Source organism: Zootoca vivipara, chromosome 14, assembly GCF_965207765.1.
Source record: "Zootoca vivipara chromosome 14, rZooViv2.hap1.1, whole genome shotgun sequence".
NCBI classification, from domain to species: Eukaryota; Metazoa; Chordata; class Lepidosauria; order Squamata; family Lacertidae; genus Zootoca; species Zootoca vivipara.
In genome coordinates, this window is record NC_142597.1 from 17,835,511 (window position 1) to 17,854,977 (window position 19,467).

At 45.6% G+C, this 19,467-nt stretch overlaps 1 long non-coding RNA gene across 1 annotated transcript; it reads right to left on the bottom strand.

Moving 5' to 3' along the window:
* Positions 1-820: 820 nt before the first annotated feature.
* Positions 821-4,998, bottom strand: LOC148683514 (uncharacterized). Its single transcript, XR_015946981.1, has 2 exons — positions 4,813-4,998; positions 821-1,444 (listed from the first exon to the last, which is right to left on the bottom strand). It is a non-coding gene; the product is annotated as an uncharacterized LOC148683514 (long non-coding RNA).
* Positions 4,999-19,467: the final 14,469 nt, after the last annotated feature.

The following is a 19,467-nucleotide window of genomic DNA, read 5'->3' on the forward strand; positions in this document are numbered from 1 at the left end:
CTGCAGTCACATGCAAGCACTGCTCCTATGTCCGACTATCTCATTCCTGCTCTCCTTCCATTAGTCCATGTGCTCTCTGATTATTATTTTTTATTATCTGACTTTGAGCCCCGGCTTTGAGGATATGGAACTCTGAGAACCACCAGGATCATTTGAGCCACTTAAGATATATCTAGTCCCGACTCTGATCCAGCCCACTAGTAGCACCTAGCTCCTCTCTGGAGTGGACCTGGCCTGCGGTAAGAGGCCCATGCTGGAGGGAGAGCAGCCCCAAGCCGCAGAGGGTTAAGCTTGCCGGAGGGTCCTACCAGGGACCGGTTGCTTTTTTGTTTGAGTTTATAACTTTATTCTAACAAGACTGGGCCTCAGACAAGCTCCGCACAGGCCTGGCATCTAATATCCACGTGCATGTTTCATAAGTCACCAAGGGCCCCCATTCATCTTGCTCATGGTGACAAGTATCTGTATGGAATAACTTTCATCTCCTAGCTTAACACAGGGGTGGATTAGTTTCATTTACTCCATCAGTGGCAGAAAGAAGAGAGAGAAAGCTAAGTCAAACAAGAAGGGAAATTGTTTCTTTCTGGGATCACGGGTTCACTTCCATATCTTGCCATATATTTTGATATCTTCTTAATTAAGTGACACGTTTCTCCAGTTTGCTACAGGGTCACCATATCAAGTAATTTGCTTCTCTCCCGCCACCTCTCCCACTGTGTGTGATCAATGGTCGCGCTGATAGTTTGGGGGGTGATGTCACCTTGATCAGCTATTCATAGGCTAGGAAGCTTTTAAATGGGCCAAGAGGGGCCACTCAAACTACAATTAAAAGCACAGCAATTTATTGTCAAAGTTTACCCAAACACTTTAGACAGCGACACTGCCAGGATGACGACAGCGTCTGAAGAGCAGGAGGCAAGAAAGAGGCCTTTGAACACTTCGTATCTCCACTCAGCCTCTGCGATCATTAACTCGGTCGACTTGAGTCTCCTAAAGGTCACCACACAATACACATTGTTGCAGTCTTTAATGGATTTTCCCAAGATGTGATTATTTCTCCACTCAAGAATCTGTCGCTGATAATACAGAGGTAGGCAGAGCAAACCCCAGCCATCCTTCTAACGTGGAGCTTAGCAACTTGAGAAACCCCAGATAGCAGTCATAAGGATTCCAACCGCTTAGAAAAGTTTGCATTTTTTGTACTTTGGTTAACTCTTAGCAGCAGAAGTGGCTCGGGCCTTGCCTCGCTTCCTTTGGAGAACAGCTCTTGTGTTCCCAGGACCCACATGGCTGTGGGCACAGCTTTAGGAAAGCAATTAGCACTGTGCTTTCTCTTCAACATGTAAGCACATAAGAGCCCAGGAGCTGGATCAGGCCAAAGGGGGTCTATCAAGTCGACCATCTTGTTGTTACAGTGGCCAACCGGATGCCCCCGATGGGAAGCCTGTAAGCAGGACATGAGCACAACAGCAGTAGGTGCTGGGTTATTTGCATTGAACCAGAGAAATGTTATAATGCTGTCAAAAGTTCAAAACATACCTCAGATGCTGTAATGCGTGCAACAACAGATTGCCTACTATATGATGCCTTAGGATGGATATACATACAGTGGAACCTCGGTTTATGAACACCTCGGTTTATGAATTTCCGGTTTACGAACACCGCGGACCCACCGGAATGGATTAATTCACTTTCCATTACTTTCAATGGGAAAGTTCACTTCAGTTTATGAACGCTTCAGTTTATTAACAGACTTCCGGAACCAATTACACCCATGCTTCGGGTTAAGTACGCTTCAGGTTGAATACTCCGCAGACCCGCCTGGAACGGATTAATCCACTTTCCATTACTTTCAATGGGAAAGTTCACTTCAGTTTATGATCGCTTCAGTTTATGAACAGATTTCCGGAACCAATTGTGTTCATAAACCGAGGTACCACTGTACATGGATGTGTGCTAGCAACAATATGTATTCCTTACATCAGAGATCCCACATCTAGAGAGTTTACAGAGTGTGATAAAAGCTTGAGGAACAACAATGTTGGCCAACCTCACTCACCCGATCACATCTGGCCATCTCCCAATGACAAAAAGTAGGGATAAAGTAAGGACCGTGATGTAACAGGGACAAGGACCAGAAAACAGGAAATGTCCGTTTGAAAGTCCCTAAACCCGGTTCCCGGAGCGACCCAGGGCCAGTTCTCTGTGGCAGCTTTTCTTAAAGCTTTTAAGTACCTTTACGCTCCCTGTATTTTTAAACATTAATTTTATCATTGTACAATTGCACAAAGTTTTATATGTATGTTTTGTCCTTTGGGATTGCTCCCCCAAACGTGATTTAAAAGCTGGTCTCCGACCGTAATAAATTTATTCATTCATTCAGGAAATGTCCTGGGTAAACAAGGACAGTTGTGGCAGCACATGCACTGTGTCTACCCGGGCTCCTGGAAAAAATGAGAGAGGTGGGAAGATCCAGTTTGTTTCTCCACCCCACCTTCCAGAATGAGACACACATCTGCTACTTGCCCGACCTGCAGGTTGAAAGGACAGCCCTTGATGTGAGGTGACATTAGCAGCTGCTTAGCAACCACAGCTGCATAGTTGGTCACTGACCAATCAGGCAGCAGGGAAGGGGAAATGTCAGCAATGTTCACCTGCATCCTTTCCGCCTTGCATTTTGAACTAGGAGATACTTTGGGAAAGAAGGGGAATGAGAGAGTTGGGGCATTTAATCCGAAGTCCCCTTTATGTACATAACTTAATAAGAGTCCTCCTGGATCAGGCCCATCTAGTCCAGCATCCTATTCTCACAGTGGCCACCTGGATGCATGTGAGAAACCGGCAAGCAGAACCTGAGCATAAGTGCGCTCTGTACTCCTGTAGCTTCCAGTAAATGGTATCTTGAAGCATTACTGCCTCTGACTGTGGAGGCAGAGCATAGCCATCATGTGGGACACTTCCTCCCTCTCCCCCACCTCCCGAAACCCACCCATCTTCTTTTCCCATAAAGGCTTCTTTTCATTGCTCATTACCTGCTTGATCAAAACTGTTTCAAATTATGAAGGCGGCAGCAGGAAGTCCAAGCTGACCTGGAGAAGCCTTTTGGCTGCCTGCCTGCCTGCCAACCAGAGCAATGGGACTCGGCGGGGAGCTAATGGCTGTTAGTATCTTCAAAGGAAGTGCTAAGAGGCCAACAATGTAATTACCATGTATATGTTATGCTAAGTGGCCCTTGAGTTTTCCCTGCCACAGAGAGGACTGGGGGACATTTCACCTTCTTCTTCCACTGGGTATCAACCCCTCAAAACATACGGTGGGGGTGGGGAAGAGGCATGTAATGCAGGAAATGAGCATTTCTTAATTTGCAGGGTGCTCTGTAGTAGCAGTAATAATAATTATGCTATTAAATTAAAATGAGCTAGTGGTGGCTACATTTTTTCCCTCGTATTGTGAAGCCATTAACACAGGGGTGGCCAACATGGTGCCCTGCAGATGGTGTGAATTATAACTCCCATCACCCCTGAACATTGGCCATGCTGGCTGAGGCTGATGGGATTTGTAGTCCAGCAACACCCAGAGGGCCACCAGTTCCCTGCCTTAAAAAGAGACTTTACCAGGAAGTTACCAATTGCCATTCTTGTGACGCAGAATGAGTGGCTGCTCTCTCCTCTAAGGACATGACATGTCCTACTATAGCCCTCATGGTTCTTCTGCCCCATTTGTCCAGCATAGATTGCTGCTTGAGATCCGGTGGTGCAAACCTCTCAGTGGCTGAAGCAAGCCAGTGAGATCTAGCTCTAGGTCAGAATTTCATAGAAGGTTAAGCAGGATCACGCTCAGTCTACACAATCCAGATCTTTGTAGGCAAACACATGACAATTGGGGGCTGGGGATTCAAGCCTGTCTGAATCAGACCCAGGTGGGAAGTGGCTGAGGACAGACTGATGTCGGTGGGGCAGTGTCCTATTTGCCCTAATGGACCAGACTCCATTGTTATTGAACAAGTGCCCATTGCCACCCCCACCCCCAGTCACTTCTGAGCCCTGAATTAATCTGAGCCACAGAGAGTTGAAAGAGGAAGTGAGAAACAGCACCCCTTCTCCAACTTCCTCCTTCAGCTCTATGTACTTTTCAAGGGAGAGAAAGCTATCCATCTCGCCACCTCACTGAGTGAGGGGGCATTCAAAGGGTTTGTGGGCACCAGGGAAAGGCCTCAAAGTTGCCAATGCACCCATAGCTCCCACACAGGTAGTCCCTGATCTGAAGAAAGCTGGTGCAGCAACCTTACTAAAGCAAAGCTGTTCTAGATCTGGTCAATGTGTGACTGGGATGCTGCCTATAAACCAAAGAGGAATATGATGATTATGATAGTAATATGCTGCAGCATCTGCATCTGATCTTTTGGTTTATTTGTGTGTGGTTTTTTTTTTGGGGGGGGGTTCACCTGAAAGTCCCCCTCCTGCAACTGCTGGTTTGTTTTTTGATACTGTTGAAATGGTTTGAATTTGCAACTTTTGTTTGAATTTGGGTCTTTTGTATCGCTCCTTCTTGCATTATTTTGTATTTGCAGGTATCTGTTTATTCATTGTGAGCCACCTTGGGAGCCTTTTGGGCTTAAAGGCGGCATATAAATGAACAGCAGCATAACAACCTAACACAACATACTTCTGTTCCCCAGATCACAGATATAAGAGCTGCCAGTCCATGTGTTGAATGGACCAGTTTAAATTAGGACTCTCTCTCTCTCTCTCTCTCTCTCTCTCTCTCTGTGTGTGTGTGTGTGTGTGTGTGCATGTGATGTCACATACTTACCTATAGCTGTGAAAATACATTCGTTTCTGGGTGAGGGAGATGGTATTTGAGCAGAGGCAGGGACTGGAACAAGGAGCTCATCAAGTGAGAACGTTAATAAAATGAACATCTGCGAAGTTTCTGTTACTTGTGGGAATTGTAGCCAGAGAAAGAGAAAGCGAGCGGGTGTGCGAGAGAGAAATTAAGATTCATGAATACACATCTTAATCCATCAATGATCATTACACATTTATTATTTGGTTAGAATAGCAACTCTTAGATGGCAACAGAGATCAGGACTTCAGCGCTGCATGTTAAGAGTGACACAGCCAGGGGAATTGTCCTTATTCGCTCACCCTCCTAGCTATTGCTATTCAGTGGGGTTTCTAATAATATTAAACCTGCTAGGTCCCACAAGGCTCTTGGTGGGGCTATGATGACACAGGCAGAACCACCTCAAATTCTTCTTTGTGACTCTAGAAGGCATATCCAGTAATGACTTGTGGCAAACGGCTGTGGCTCAATGAAAGACCATTTGATTTGCATTCAGGTTCAATCCCCAATGATATCGCCAGGTGCAGTTTGGAGAGACCTGCCTGAAACCCTGAAGAGCCACTGCCAGTCAGTGTAGACAATACTGAGCTATATGGACCAATATTCTGACTCAAATAAGGTGGCTTCCTATGTTCCTATATGTAATTACCAATTGCAAAATGGCAGGCTCAGAGCCCGGTGAAAAGAAATCACGAAAAGGTGGTGGTGTGCCTGCAATTTTTCTCTCATGTATTTTCAGAAATAGGAAAATAAAGTTTAAAGATTAAAAGAAAATGTTGTGGCACCCATGCCACCAGTCCTGACAGGGAGTCTTCCTGAATTTGTTCAGATCAGCTGGTAGGAAGGTTTGGAGAGGGACGTGCGAGTTCAGCCTTGATGGAATCTTTCTTCAGCTTGGCCAAAGAAAATGACAGGGTGGGGAGGAGGGAGAAAATTGTGTATGTTCAGCAGGTAGGGTCCCGGGTGGTGCGGGGCGCCGGGCTGGCGGGGGGCGCTCGTGGCAAAGCCGCGCGGAAGCCACGCTGTGGGGGCGCCGGAGCGATCTACGTGCCTCAGCGCCAGGGCGCCCGACCTGCTTGAGACGGCCCTGATGTTCAGGCAGGGAGATTGAAAACAGAGAGTCAAATAATAGAAGTGAAACAGGCAGTTCTTGACTTTCACACAGTTTACACATTTACTTGCACTTTTCCCAATCCCAAAATAGAAGCAGAGGAGATCCCCCCCCCCAATGCAACAAAAACCTCCTCAGCACCAAGTTCTGTGTGGGCATATAAATCAGAGGAGTGAAATCAAAACATTGGTCACACACACACACACACACACACTCCCCAATGATCAGATTAATGCAGCAATGCTGGCTGTCCAAGAAAGTTGTAGAGCTTCCTAGCCTTGTGACACCTGTCTAGGATGTTCCAGGTGCTAGGTACATCTCTCTCTCTCTCTCTCTCTCTCTCTCTCTCTCTCTCTCTCTGTGTGTGTGTGTGTGTGTGTGTGTGTGTGTGAGAGAGAGAGAGAGAGAGAGAGAGAGAGAGAGAGAGAGAGAGAGAGAGAGAGAGAGAGAGAGAGAGAGAGAATGCTAGATTGCCCACCGGGATCCCACCAACACTTCTAGGGTTCCATCATATTTCCACATACACCCTGGGAAAACAATCTGCTATCAATTACCAAGTGCTTGGAAAGGGAGGCAGCTGCAGCCCCTGGTACAGGTGGAAAAGCAAAGGGCACAGATGCTTTCCTTCCTGCCTGCTAATTTTCTTTGTGTCTCTAGCCAAGACCCTTGGCCTAGAAAGGCTGTGTGCAGAAGGGCATCAGGGCAGGGAGCTACACAGGTTGGCTCTGGAGCAGCATTCGGGTGGGTGAGCACCATGTGACCTCCTGCACACCTCTCCATATGATGTCAGGATGACTCGATGGCATCAAGTGCACTCGCTCAGGAGAATTGGTGCTATGCTTGATCTGGCAGGGAACGGATTACAAGTGTTCCTTCCTTCTTCCTCCATCCCCGCCGCCCCCAGTACTTTGACTGGCAGCTGGGGGTGGGGGTGGGGAGAGAGAAGAACCCAATCTAAATGTTCCCAGGGGTCCAGAGAAGAACTCATTACAGCCAGCCTGCCAGTAGCCAGCAGTTCTGCTTTGTGAGCTGTGAAACTAATGTTTATCCACCACTCAGTTAGATTCAGTGCCATTTAAGAGGCAGAGGGTATTAAAAGGGAGGGATGGAGAACTCTGTTGCCCAGGGGGTTTCTGCAACCAAGCATGTGCACAGGAACCCAGTGCAGTATGCTTAAGGCAAGGAGGTAGCTAGCTAGGGCAACCAGACTGAGCCAAGAGCGAGGAGTAAGGGATGTGTGCAGCCACTGTGACTCACCTTCCAGCCATTTCCTGCAGATGGCTGCTTGCAGGGGTCTCCCTAGCACAGAAAGAACCAAGGGGTGGGGGGTGGGAATCTGCTCTCCATGCCTGCCCATCTGATCTGGATTAAATTCTCCTTTCTTGCCAGAAAGCTGGCAAATTGGTTGCATTCTGAATGAGCGAATTGCCCTGTAGGGCAGTCCTGGTGTCCATTCCTGGCCATTCCTGATGCCTCACAGTCAATCTAGGGCTGGTTGGGGCTGATGGGAGCCATAATTTAAAATATCTGGAGGGGGCAATGTTGGCAAAGGTTTCCTTACAGAAAAAGGGAGGTGGGGGCACCAGAAGATAATTTGGGAGGGGTGCGCAGAGGACCATTTAATCCATTTGCTAAAGTAATAACACAGCAGTCTTCATATCCAATTTGTTGTAATCCTGGCTATTCTCCCTGGCTGCCAACACACCACTCCATGGCTGGACACACCAGGGCCGCAATGTTTGCTTTCCTTCAAATTACTCCTCAAAACTCACTTTTTCTTTGAAGCTTTTGACACAACTCTTCGGTCCTTGGGTCTACCTGAAACGAAGCCTAAATTCTGCCAGTGGCATTTGCTTGCTTGCCCCCATCCCTTGAGACCCTCCTCTCATCATCTCCAGCTCTCTTCCTTTGTTGTGTCTCCTCCACTATTAACATCCCAAATTGAAGCTTCCTCAGGAAGGTTATGTTGCTTGGGAAACCACCATGTTCCTGACTGGTCATCTGCATAGCTGCCAAGTTATCCCTTTTTTTAAGGGATTTTCCCTTATGCTGAATAGGCTTCCTCGCGAGAAAAGGGAAAACTTGGCAGCTATGGTCATCTGTGAGATTAATTGTAAGTAACAAGAACCCGCTTTCAACTGGATCTACTCAACATTAGACCAGCAGCACCCAGCCTTTCATCTAGCCTTTTTATTTCCCACTGCATTCCACCCTCCTTTATCAGTTCATATTCATATTGTTAGTTCTACTTTGATTTTGACAAGGTTTCTATCAAGGGGAATGGTAGTGGCTCAATGGCAGAGCACCTGCCTTGCAAGCAGGTTCAATCCCTGGTGTCTCCAAATAGGGCTGAAAAAAACTGCCAGCCTAAAACCCTGGAAAGCCACTGCTGCCTGTCAGTGTAGACAATACTGAACTAGATGGGCCAATTGTCTAACTCAGTATAAGGCAGCTTCCTGTGTTCCTGTGTAGGGCCCAGCTTCCCTTCTAGGCTTTGTTTCCAGGAACCTTCCAGAGCAAATTACATCTCTGTGGGACATTTGCCATGTATTTAGAGAGGATCTCCCCCATCCTCTTGTAATCTTGTGGGGTTGGAAGCTCTTTTCCTGTTCTGCTTCCAGTGCCTCACCCCTTTCACTTTCGCTGGCACTCTCAGCCTGCAGCAGCTCTGTGCACCTCAACAATAGCTGAGCCATCTTTCAAGGAAAAGTGAGAAAGTAGACAATGACATTTTTCACATTCTTTCCAGTAAGGGGGGGTCACTGGGGTAGCAGGAGGTGATAGTCCAAAGCATTGGGTACCTGGGAGAGAGGTCAGACTGGAGGTGAATCATGGAACTGTAGAGTTGGAGGGGACATCAAGGGTCATTCTTGCAATGCAGGAATCATAGCTAAAGAGTAGATGGCCTCTCAAACTCTGCTTAAAAACATCCAATGAAGGAGACTTTGCCACCTTCCAAGGTAGTCTGTTCCACTGCTGAACAGCTCTTGCCATCCAAAGGCTATTCCTGATGTTTAGGCGGAATATACTATACTTTTTTCCTACCCTCTGGAGCAGAAGAAAACAAGTTTGCTCCAGATTCTATGAGACAGGTATTGGAAGATGCCTACCACATCACCTCTCAGTTTTCTCTTTCCCAGGCTCAACATATCCAACTCCCTCAATCTCATAAGGCTTGGTTTCCAGACCTTTGATCACCTTGGTTGCCCTCCTCTGCACATGTTCCAGCTTATGAATATCCTTCTTAAATTGTGGTGCCTAGAACTGGACACAGTACTCCAGGTGTGGTCTGACCAAGGCAGAATATAGTGGGACTATTACTTCCCTTAATATGAACACTATACTTCTGTTGATGCAGCCTAAAATAGCATTAGCTTTGCATTAGTGGGAGGAGACTATGCAAAAGCATTTGACTGTGTCGACCACAGCAAACTATGGCAAGTTCTTAAAGAAAGGGGAGTGCCTGATCATCTCATCTGTCTCCTGAGAAATCTCTATGTGGGACAAGAAGCTACAGTTAAAACTGGATATGGAACAACTGATTGGTTCAAAATTGGGAAAGGAGTACGACAAGGTTGTATATTGTCTCCCTGCTTATTTAACTTACATGCAGAATTCATAATCCGAAAGGCTGGACTGGATGAATGCCAAGTCAGAATTAAGATTGGCGGAAGAAATGTCAACAACCTCAGATATGCTGATGACACAACCTTGATGGCAGAAAGTGAGGAGGAATTAAAGAACCTTTTAATGAGGGTGAAAGAGGAGAGCGCAAAATATGGTCTGAAGCTCAACATCAAAAAAATTAAGATCACGGCCACTGGTCCCATCACCTCCTGGCAAATAGAAGGGGAATAAATGGAGGCAGTGAGAGATTTTAGTTTCTTGGGTTCCATGATCACTGCAGATGGTGACAGCAGTCACGAAATTAAAAGATGTCTGCTTCTTGAGAGAAAAGCAATGACGAACCTAGACAACATCTTAAAAAGCAGAGACATCACCTTACCAACACAGGTCCGTATAGCTAAAGCTATGGTTTTCCCAGTAGTGATGTATGGAAGTGAGAGCTGGACCATAAAGAAGGCTGATCACCGAAGAATTGATGCTTTTGTATTATGGTGCTAGAGGAGATTCTTGAGAGTTCCATGGACTGAAAGAAGATCAAACCAATACTTTGGCCACCTCATGAGAAGAGAAGACTCCCTGGAAAAGACCCTGATGTTGGGAAAGATTGAGGGCACAAGGAGAAGGGGACGGCAGAGGACGAGATGGCTGGACAGTGTTCTCGAAGCTACGAACATGAGTCTGACCAAACTGCAGGAGGCAGTGGAAGACAGGAGTGCCTGGCGCGCTCTGGTCCATGGGGTCACGAAGAGTCGGACACAACTAAATGACTAAACAACAACAAAGTGGGAGGAAAAACCATAATAAAGACTCCCATACCCATTTGTTTTGGGAGGGGGCAGGAAATAGCTACATCATGGAGACCTGGGAAAGATGAGCATAATTAGGAGGGTAATGATAATATTAGAGGAAAGGGTATACTTCCTACAACCTCACAGAAGAAAACAAGCTCATCTTATAAGAACCCAGTTTCAATAGGAAAGCTGCTGAGTGCCTGAGCTCCCCACCCACACTATTGCTCCTCTTCAGATGTTGCATGCTATTTTCATGCACTTGACAGTGGCTGATTCAGAAGCCACAAAGTTGTTTATTCTTTGGGGGAAAGAGGTGCATGTAAAAGGCTAAACCTTGCACAGTGTGTTCTCAGCAGCTGCAGGGTTGGAAACGGCAAGCTGTACAGTGCATGGTGCTTTAGGGTTCATGCACAGGCGTTTACTTTGATGTGCACCAGAAGAAAAGGGGTATGTATTGCAAACTCACTCACTCAGAGATGTATTGATTTAATAAAACAATTATATGCCGCTCTTCATCCTATCGGATTTCAGGATATGTACCATTTAAAACTAATACAATAATAAAAAAGGTAAAAGCAGCTGATTAAGCCTACTGTAAAAGCCGACCAAGATATCCTCAAGTTAAATCAATTAAAAGAGGGATAAAGAACCTGCAAGCCGCCAGAGATGACCTTGCCATTGACTGTAGGAGTTCCCCTTCCCTGGAGAAGAGGGAGAACTGAACACACTACTAGCTTAAACTTCTAGCTCTTGTTACAAATGGCAAAAAGGCAACTTCAGGTAGTTAATGGTTTCCTTTTAGGTGTGGAGTTAATGACTTTATAACTTGAACTGATCCAAACAGTCAAAGAATCCAGTGTGTTCAATTGATTTAACTGGATTCAATTTATTTTTAATTATTTCAATTTTGCTTTGAGCCTCATGACTCCCAATGGCTCGGACGGCAGCGCGGGGGGGGGGGGGCTCTGTGCAGCCACACTAGAAGCCATCTGGATATAAATAAAGGTTTGGACTTGGTAAGGAGTTTGGCTCTGGTGGCGGCTGAAGAGTTAGCAGCAGCTACTAAATTTATTAGACTGCGTTCTGTCATCAGGAAAGCTTAATACCAGGGGATTTGAAACCATCAGGAAAATGCTGGGGGCGGGCGAGGGAGGGAAGACAGCAAAAGGCTTTTTGTTGCCTTATTATTTATTTAGTTTTTTTGTCCATCGATCCACCATGCCCCAAAATGTTTACTCTGCAAATTTAGTCAAGAAGGGAGCTTAGCAAACACCAGTGCCCAGAGGATTTAAATAGCATTGCCCAGTCAGGCTGACTGCCAAGTTTGCAAAGGGACAGAAGCACTGCAGACCATGTGGAGGGGGTGGAAGCAATACCCAAGCAGGGAGGACCAATGGGGCGCTCCTTCGGGAAGAACCCAGGAGCCTGTCTGCCAGGGATTGGTCCACCTGGAACTCTTTTATGCATAACAATGAATGAGAGCTGGGACAGAACAAGAGCATGTTGGTCTCATGCTGTTTCAAGGTTCTAGTCCATATTTTTAAAGTCCTGGGCCCTTCTGCTCCCCTGATCCCATGAACAGAGCGATGGTGAGCGATGGCGACAAGGTGCTGCACAGATGCAAGGGGACAAGGTGTGGCAATGGGAGACCCAAGAAGAGAAGACTCTGGTACTGCCATTTTAGCAAAAAAAAACCTCCAGAGGAGCTCATCTCTTGCTTGTCTCTTGCAGTAAAAGCTGTCTTCAGCAAAGACCTTCCTGACCTTCCACAGAACTTATTCCCCCATTTCTAATTGATGACCCCAATTCCTCCCCCCCCCAACTCCAATCCAGATCTTCTCTATCTAATATAGACTATGAAAGCTCAACTATGCCTTACATCAGGGCTGGCCAACTCCCAAGAGACTGCAATCTACTCACAGAGTTAAAAACTGGCAGTGATCTACCCCCCTTTTTGGAGTTCAGGTCAAAATTGTTGAGCTTTTTCAGGGAGGAGGTAAAACGTTGAGCTTTTTTAAGGGGAGCCACAGTTGTTCAGCTTCTTTGAGGGGAGCCAATGATCTACCAGTGATCTACCTGTTGGACGTGCCTGCCTTATATTAACGGTGTGATGAGAAATTGCATTATGAGTTTTTGAAAAATAAGTGCCCGGCCTGGAAATGGGGGTGGGGAGAGACAAGATGGAAAAAGATGCAGTATAAATTCATGCCCCTCTTCCGCACTGCAGCCATTGGTGCCAATGGGAGCTCCCCACTTGCCTAATGCTAATTGCTGCTTAGAGAGGTGAGTGGGATTTCTACTGAGATCTCAGCTAGAGAGGGGACAACATTAACTCATCCCCTCCCGGCATGCTGCAGTGCTCTCTCTCACACACATCATATGCACACAAATGCTGTTTATTTATTTATTTATTTAAAAAATGTGGTGTTTTTTTTAAAAATGTATCATTCATGTTATGTGCAATCAGGCCCTAAGACTACAGAACATGGAGAGAGCATCATTTGCGCATCACACTTAGGACATTAAATACCGTAGTTTTCCATGTATAATACAAGGTTTTTCACTGAGAAAACTGTACAAAATCTGGGCTCGTCTTATACATGGGTAGTACAGAGTGGGGAGTGGGGGATTCGTTGCTGGCAAGAGTATTAGAACATCAGCAGTGTCTCTGCAGCTGATTGGTGGCTGCAGCAAGGGTTACTGTTGATTGGCTGCTGTTGCGGCAATTGGGTGGGCTAATGGTGGTTGCTGGCAGTGATCAGGCAGAAGATTGTTGGCTTCCATGATGCTTGGATTGGTAAGTCAGGCGTGTGATTGTCAGCATCCCCCCCCCCCAATAAAGCTCAACAACTCTGGGCAATCAAACACCCCCCCCCCCAATTTTCTTAATTTTTACTTACCCAAAATAAGGTGCGTCTTATACATGGGGGCGTGTTGTGCATGAAAAATATGGTGATATTTCAAGTGTTTTTCGGTGTGATGCTTTGGATTTTAGTGGTGTTTTACACACACACACACACACACACACACACACACACACACACTTTCCTATTCATTGTATTAATGACTTCTCTGTAGGATGTGAGTCATTATTCTCATTATGCATCCCATAATATGCTCTGCCTCAAATGCTCTGTCGATAATCGTGTCTCCCAATAATTGGCTGTCTGTGGAGATGCGCGCAAGGCACGCACACGGGGTGCATTAAACAAAGCGCATGGAGGTGTGAAGTTGGCAAGCACCGTGTGTGTATCCGTTCCCCTGTAGGTGGAGAGAAGAAGCCCTCACTTGGGCATTCCTGTGGTCATCAGCTGGGCATTTCTTCAACAACAGCAGCAGCAGCAGCCCCATCTTTCTCAAAGGGGGATGCAGTTCCTCAGCCCATCCCTTCAGGATGGCAGGAGACGGAAGAGCTTAATTGGCGCTCCAGCCAGAGACGCAATGAATTGTTCTGTTCTAAAGCTCCCGCAACAGCCGCAATCAAACTCCCTTTACAGCTGTGTCTCACTTGGCTGAGTAAGAGGCCAGTCTTCCCGAGGATACATCCTCCCTTGCACTGTAAATGCTATTAAGAAGGTTGTATAAATGACTGGGGGAAAGGGGGCCGCTGCAAGCCTAACCACCATGCACCGCGGCATCCATGCCCTTGCCGTGCTGAGCAAACTATATGTCTTCATAATTTGATTGTGCCCTAATCCCAGAGGCTCCTCGTGGCGCTATTGAACACCGATGGAGTTATTTCAAAACATAAATAATATTATCAAAGAGGGTCCACCGGGTAAACAGAGCCGATGTGTAAATTGTCAGAGCGTGCTATCGATTGTTCTGTGCTGACTAATGAATTATTCTGTTTAAGAGCCCATGGAAAATGGCATTCGGTGGTTCCAAGGGAAGGGGGCCTTTGAAGGAATCCCCCAAAGCCCTCCTTATCTTTCTGTTGCTCTGGCCACCGCAGCTCCAGAGAATTCTCTCCCGGCAAATGCGCTGCTAAAAGTCAGCAAACATAACAGGTGAGCCTGTGGCTGAAGGGCCTGGGAGAGAGATTTATTAAAGATGGCAGCTTGTCACGGGGCATTTCCAGAACATTTTCCTAACCTTTGATCCTTGCGGGTTTGTCATTTCCTCTTCATTTCTCATAACCAAACCCTTTGATTTCCTCCCCTTCCCCACTTTTGCAAAAGAGCTGCCTCAGCGTCATCCGTGTGTGTGTGTGTGTGTGTGTGTGTGTGTGTGTGTGTGTATCTCAAGCAGAAGTTGTGTGGACGTTGGGCTGACTCTGAGCCTGCAAAGGGTTAATAGGATCAGCTCCCTGGCTCCTGACCAGCCAACCCCAACTGATGGGGGTCGCCTTCACCCCTCTCTGTTTCTGGAAGGCTGATTGAGGTCAGCAGGAATGGAAGGAAGCAGGCAGCTAGCCTTACCCTGCAAAAACACAACCCGGAGAACTTTCAAGTCTCACGGAAAAGGAGGCAGTAGCAATGCAGACTAGCAGGTAGGAGAGAGTGAAAGGACTATGGAGGTAACAAGAAATAGCATATTCTCTCCACCACCACATAGACCACTGCCTGTTTTTTTCCTCTTGCACACCAGGGTCCCACTTCCATTAAAAAGGAAGCCTTTAACTCCTCCTTTTACTGGGAGATTCAGATTCAGATTCAGAGGCTGTGTTCTGTCCCTGATCCTCCCAAAAGCTACCAAACAAAACAAACAAACCATAGCAGAAGTTAACAAAGCCATTTTAGGAGCTATCACGTGGTGCAGCTGGCATCTCCAGGATGGACTGGGAAAGATTTCCTGCCTGAAATCCTGGTGAACTTCTGCCAGCCAGAGCAGACAATACCGAGTCAATGGTATGACTTTCCATCTTCTAACATAATGCATCTCCTAGGGGTTTGGGGTTTTGTTTAATAATAATAATAATAATGATTTATTTATTTATTATTTATACCCCGCCAATCTGGCTGAGTTTCCCCAGCCACTCTGGGCGGCTTCCAAAAGAACAGAACATTAAAATGCAATAATCTATTAAACATTAAAAGCTTCCCTAAACAGAGCTGCCTTCAGATGTCTTCTGAAAGTCTCGTAGTTGTTTTTCTCTTTGACACCTGGTGGGAGGGCGTTCCACAGGGCGGGTGCCGCTACTGAGAAGGCCCTCTGCCTGGTTCCCTGTTTTGCAGGGCCGGCTCTACATAGACCCCCGGTAGCGTAGTGCACCACGGCGGGGGGCTGGTAAGCTGGGCGCCGGCCTGGCAAGGAGGGTGCTGCGCGGAAACCAATTGCGCCCTGCGAGGGCGGGGCGGGCGGCGGAGCGATCTCCGCCCCTCAGCACCAGGGCGCGCGATCTGCTGAAGACGGCCCTGCTGTTTTGTTTTGTTTTGTCTGATGAGCATTTCTATTGAAAACTCCTTCTCTCCCCCACACCCCACACCCAGCAGCTACAATTTATATTGTGGCTGATGTCCAAACCTTTCCGCACCTGTTCCTGTGCTCATGAAACATTTTGGCCATGTTAAATTAACCGTCCTCCAAGTAAGGCTGAGAACTTAAGAGAAGTTGTCCATAGCAATGCAGGATGCAATCCAAGAGAGGGTGGGGACCAAGATTGAAAAAAACAACTCAGGCAAGGATGCGGTGGACTTGCCATGGTTGTCAAGAGACTGGGCAGAAACAGATTGTGACTTGGGGAAGGGCCATAGATTAGAGGCTGAGCACCTCCTTGGCATCCAAAGGATCCCAGCTTCAGTCTTTGGCACCTCCAGGTATGGCTGGGAATGTCCCCTGACCAAAGCCCTGGAGAGTCACTCTGCCACTCAATGTAGACAATGCTGAGCTAGATGGATTCAATGGTCTGGCTTGGTATGGGGCAGCTTCCTTTTTGGGGTATCAACAGCCAAACTCACGGTTAGCTTTCCTTCTTTCCTAAACAAAAGCTGAAATAATGGGCTAATGCTGCCAATTTCTTCAAAAGTTCCAATACAATACAAGCAGCACGCAAGGGCACAAGATTCAATCAAGTTTCAATCGAGTATTATTAGTACAAAAAGAAAACAATAAGAGAACCATATACAAATGCTGACACAGAAGCCAAAACCAAACGTCAAGCAGATAGCATATACAAATAAATACCGAAAGGCAAACCAGTCTTTATGGTCTTTGAGGCTATGTAGCGGTCAGCAAAGTGGCAGCAGGTCGAACGAAGTGTCAATAATAGACAGGCTGCCGGCGTTTTTCACCTGTTTCGCCCATATGACGGGCTTCTTCAGTAGTTTCTCCTTCTGCTTTCTGTTATGTTTAATACATTCAAATTCGTATGAAACCCCTTATCTTGGCTTAGGCCACAATGTTCAAATTCTTATTTCGAAAGGTTCTCTCATGCAGCTTTGATACATTTACATATTCAATTTCTTATGTTCAGAGTTTTCTTAGTTTGAGCATGTATTGACTAAGCCAATAGAAACTACTGAAGAAGCCCGTCATATGGGCGAAACAGGTGAAAAACGCCGGCAGCCTATTATTGACACTTCGTTCGACCTGCTGCCACTTTGCTGACCGCTACATAGCCTCAAAGACCATAAAGACTGGTTTGCCTTTCGGTATTTATTTTTATATGCTATCTGCTTGACGTTTGGTTTTGGCTTCTGTGTCAGCATTTGTATATGGTTCTCTTATTGTTTCCTTCTTTTCTAAGGCTTTTGTCTCCCAAGGCCAGCGCAAGACATCTTGTTGCCTGAAGCTATAGGTAAGATGGTATCCTCACCATTCCTCATACAGAAGCCAACTAGACCGGCACCTGCCATTGCAACCAGGATGACCAACTGCCCAAACACCTGCTTGGTATGCAGAAGCCACTGGTTCAATCTCCGGTCTCTCCAGCATCATGGACTGGCTGGATGAGGAGGTGTGGTTGGTGGCGCCCACCCAAGAAGAGGAAGAAGACTTAGACCCAGGTCAGTGGTGGTGGTATATGGGGACTCCAAATTAAGGAAATGAGGTAAGATTGCCCAGAGTTGTTGAGCTTTTTTTTAGAGGGGGATTGCTGACAATCACTCACATGCATGACCGCCAATCGCACGCCTCGAAGAAACCACCAAACATCTGCCCGCTCACCGCCAGCAGCTGCCAATCAGACGCCCATTTGCCACAGAAGTATTTAACACTGGAGAGACTGGCTAAAATGAACAAATCACTTAGTAATAAGTGTTGGAGATGCACAAAGCAGATTGGAACCTTCTACCATATGTGGTGGACATGTCCAGAGATCAGAATGTTCTGGGACATGATCCATGAAGAAATAAAAAAGTTACTAAGAACTTCACATAGCAAAAGACCAGAGACATACCTTTTGGGAATATTGAATATTGATATTTCTAGAGAAAATACTAAATTCTTTCTGTACGTGACATCTGCGGCGAGAATCCTGGTGGCTAAGTACAGGAAGGGTAACCAGGTACCAACCCAAGAGGAATGGTTATGTAAATGATGTGAATATTTGGAACTGGCCAAATTGACGGATATAATAAGATTAAAGCTAATGAATACAGTCAAGAAGGAATGGAAGTGCCTGAATGATTATTTAGAAAGACAAGGTTCTAATGTAAAAATTTGGCTGTGTCTAGAATGACCTCGTGAATGGAAAAGGGGAAATTATATATACACACACACACACACACACACACACACACACACACACATCTATATATTACGATGAAAATAATACTGAAATACAGATAAAGTATGAAATGTGAAAGGGAAGTGTTGTGATGGAAGTCTATTACTATTTTGTAAAATAGTGTTTATTGTATTGAAATATAATTTTCTTTATTCTTTTACTGTCTACTTTTTTCACATTTTTTTTTCTTTTCTTCTTTCTTTTTTCCTTTTTCTTTATGTTATTCTTTGTTTGGCTTGGTATTGATGTATTTACTTTGCAATAAAAATTCTTAAATATTTTTTTAAAGAAGAAGAAGAAGAAGAAGAAGAAGAAGAAGAAGAAGAAGAAGAAGAAGAAGAAGAAGAAGAAGCCAATTGCCAGCAGGCCTTCCCGCAGCCACCAATCACCCACCCAATAGCCACTGACAATCTCCTGCTCACGGCTGCCACCAATCGCCCGTCCTCCCTCTGCACTATCCGTGTATAAGGCAACCCCCAATTTTAAACATTTTTAATAATAACAAAACACCGACTTATACATGGAAAAATACAGTAATTCACCTCTTTCCACCAGCCAAAGGTTTCTAATGCAGTTCAGGAAAAAAATGTTTTGCATTGTGGTAGATTGTATAAATAAATAACAAAAAGCAGAAGTGAACATAATACAAAAGCACAATTTAAATGCACCATCCCTTAAATAAACTGCACTTATTTTGCAAAGCCTGAATAATTTGTCAGTGCATCTGTGTGCATGCATGAACTGTATGAAAGTTTTAAGAATGACTCCGAAAGGTGTTTTTTTGTTTTTGCAGATGTCTTACATATAATCTGCACCCTTCTGCCAAAGTCTAATTTACCTCACATGTTAAACGGACACCAAAAGAACGCAAAAAGGTTCAAAACTTGTCAGAAAATTAATAACAAAGTAATTCTGCCTTGGCGAAAAAGTTAAGGGATTGAGCAGCCTTTGCATAGCAAATGAAAGTTCCAAACGAAACACATTTCTCTGTTTAAAACAAACAAACAAATTATGGCTTGATCACACTGGAGACATTCTCGACGGCGCCTTTTTGTGCAGGAGAAATAATTTCCTGTCGTTAAGAAAATGCGAACGGCTGGAGTCATGTTCTCCTGCCGCCATGGCCCATTCATAGCTTCCAAATGATCGTACTCCCAATTATTGACTTGCTGCTTTCTTGTTTGTTTGGGGAGAATCCCACACAAACCAGGGAACATTCCAAGAAAGGAACCCTGGGATAAAGCCAAGTGATTAACCCAGAGCTGTGAGCTTTTTACAAGAGTTGTTTTCTTGTGCAATATTAAAAACTTTACTGCCTCAAGGGGAACACTTACCAATAAGTAATACAGATTTTACCATAATATCTTTTTAAATATGAAATATGCATTATCTTGCTTTTCCCATCACACTGTATTAGTTTGTGA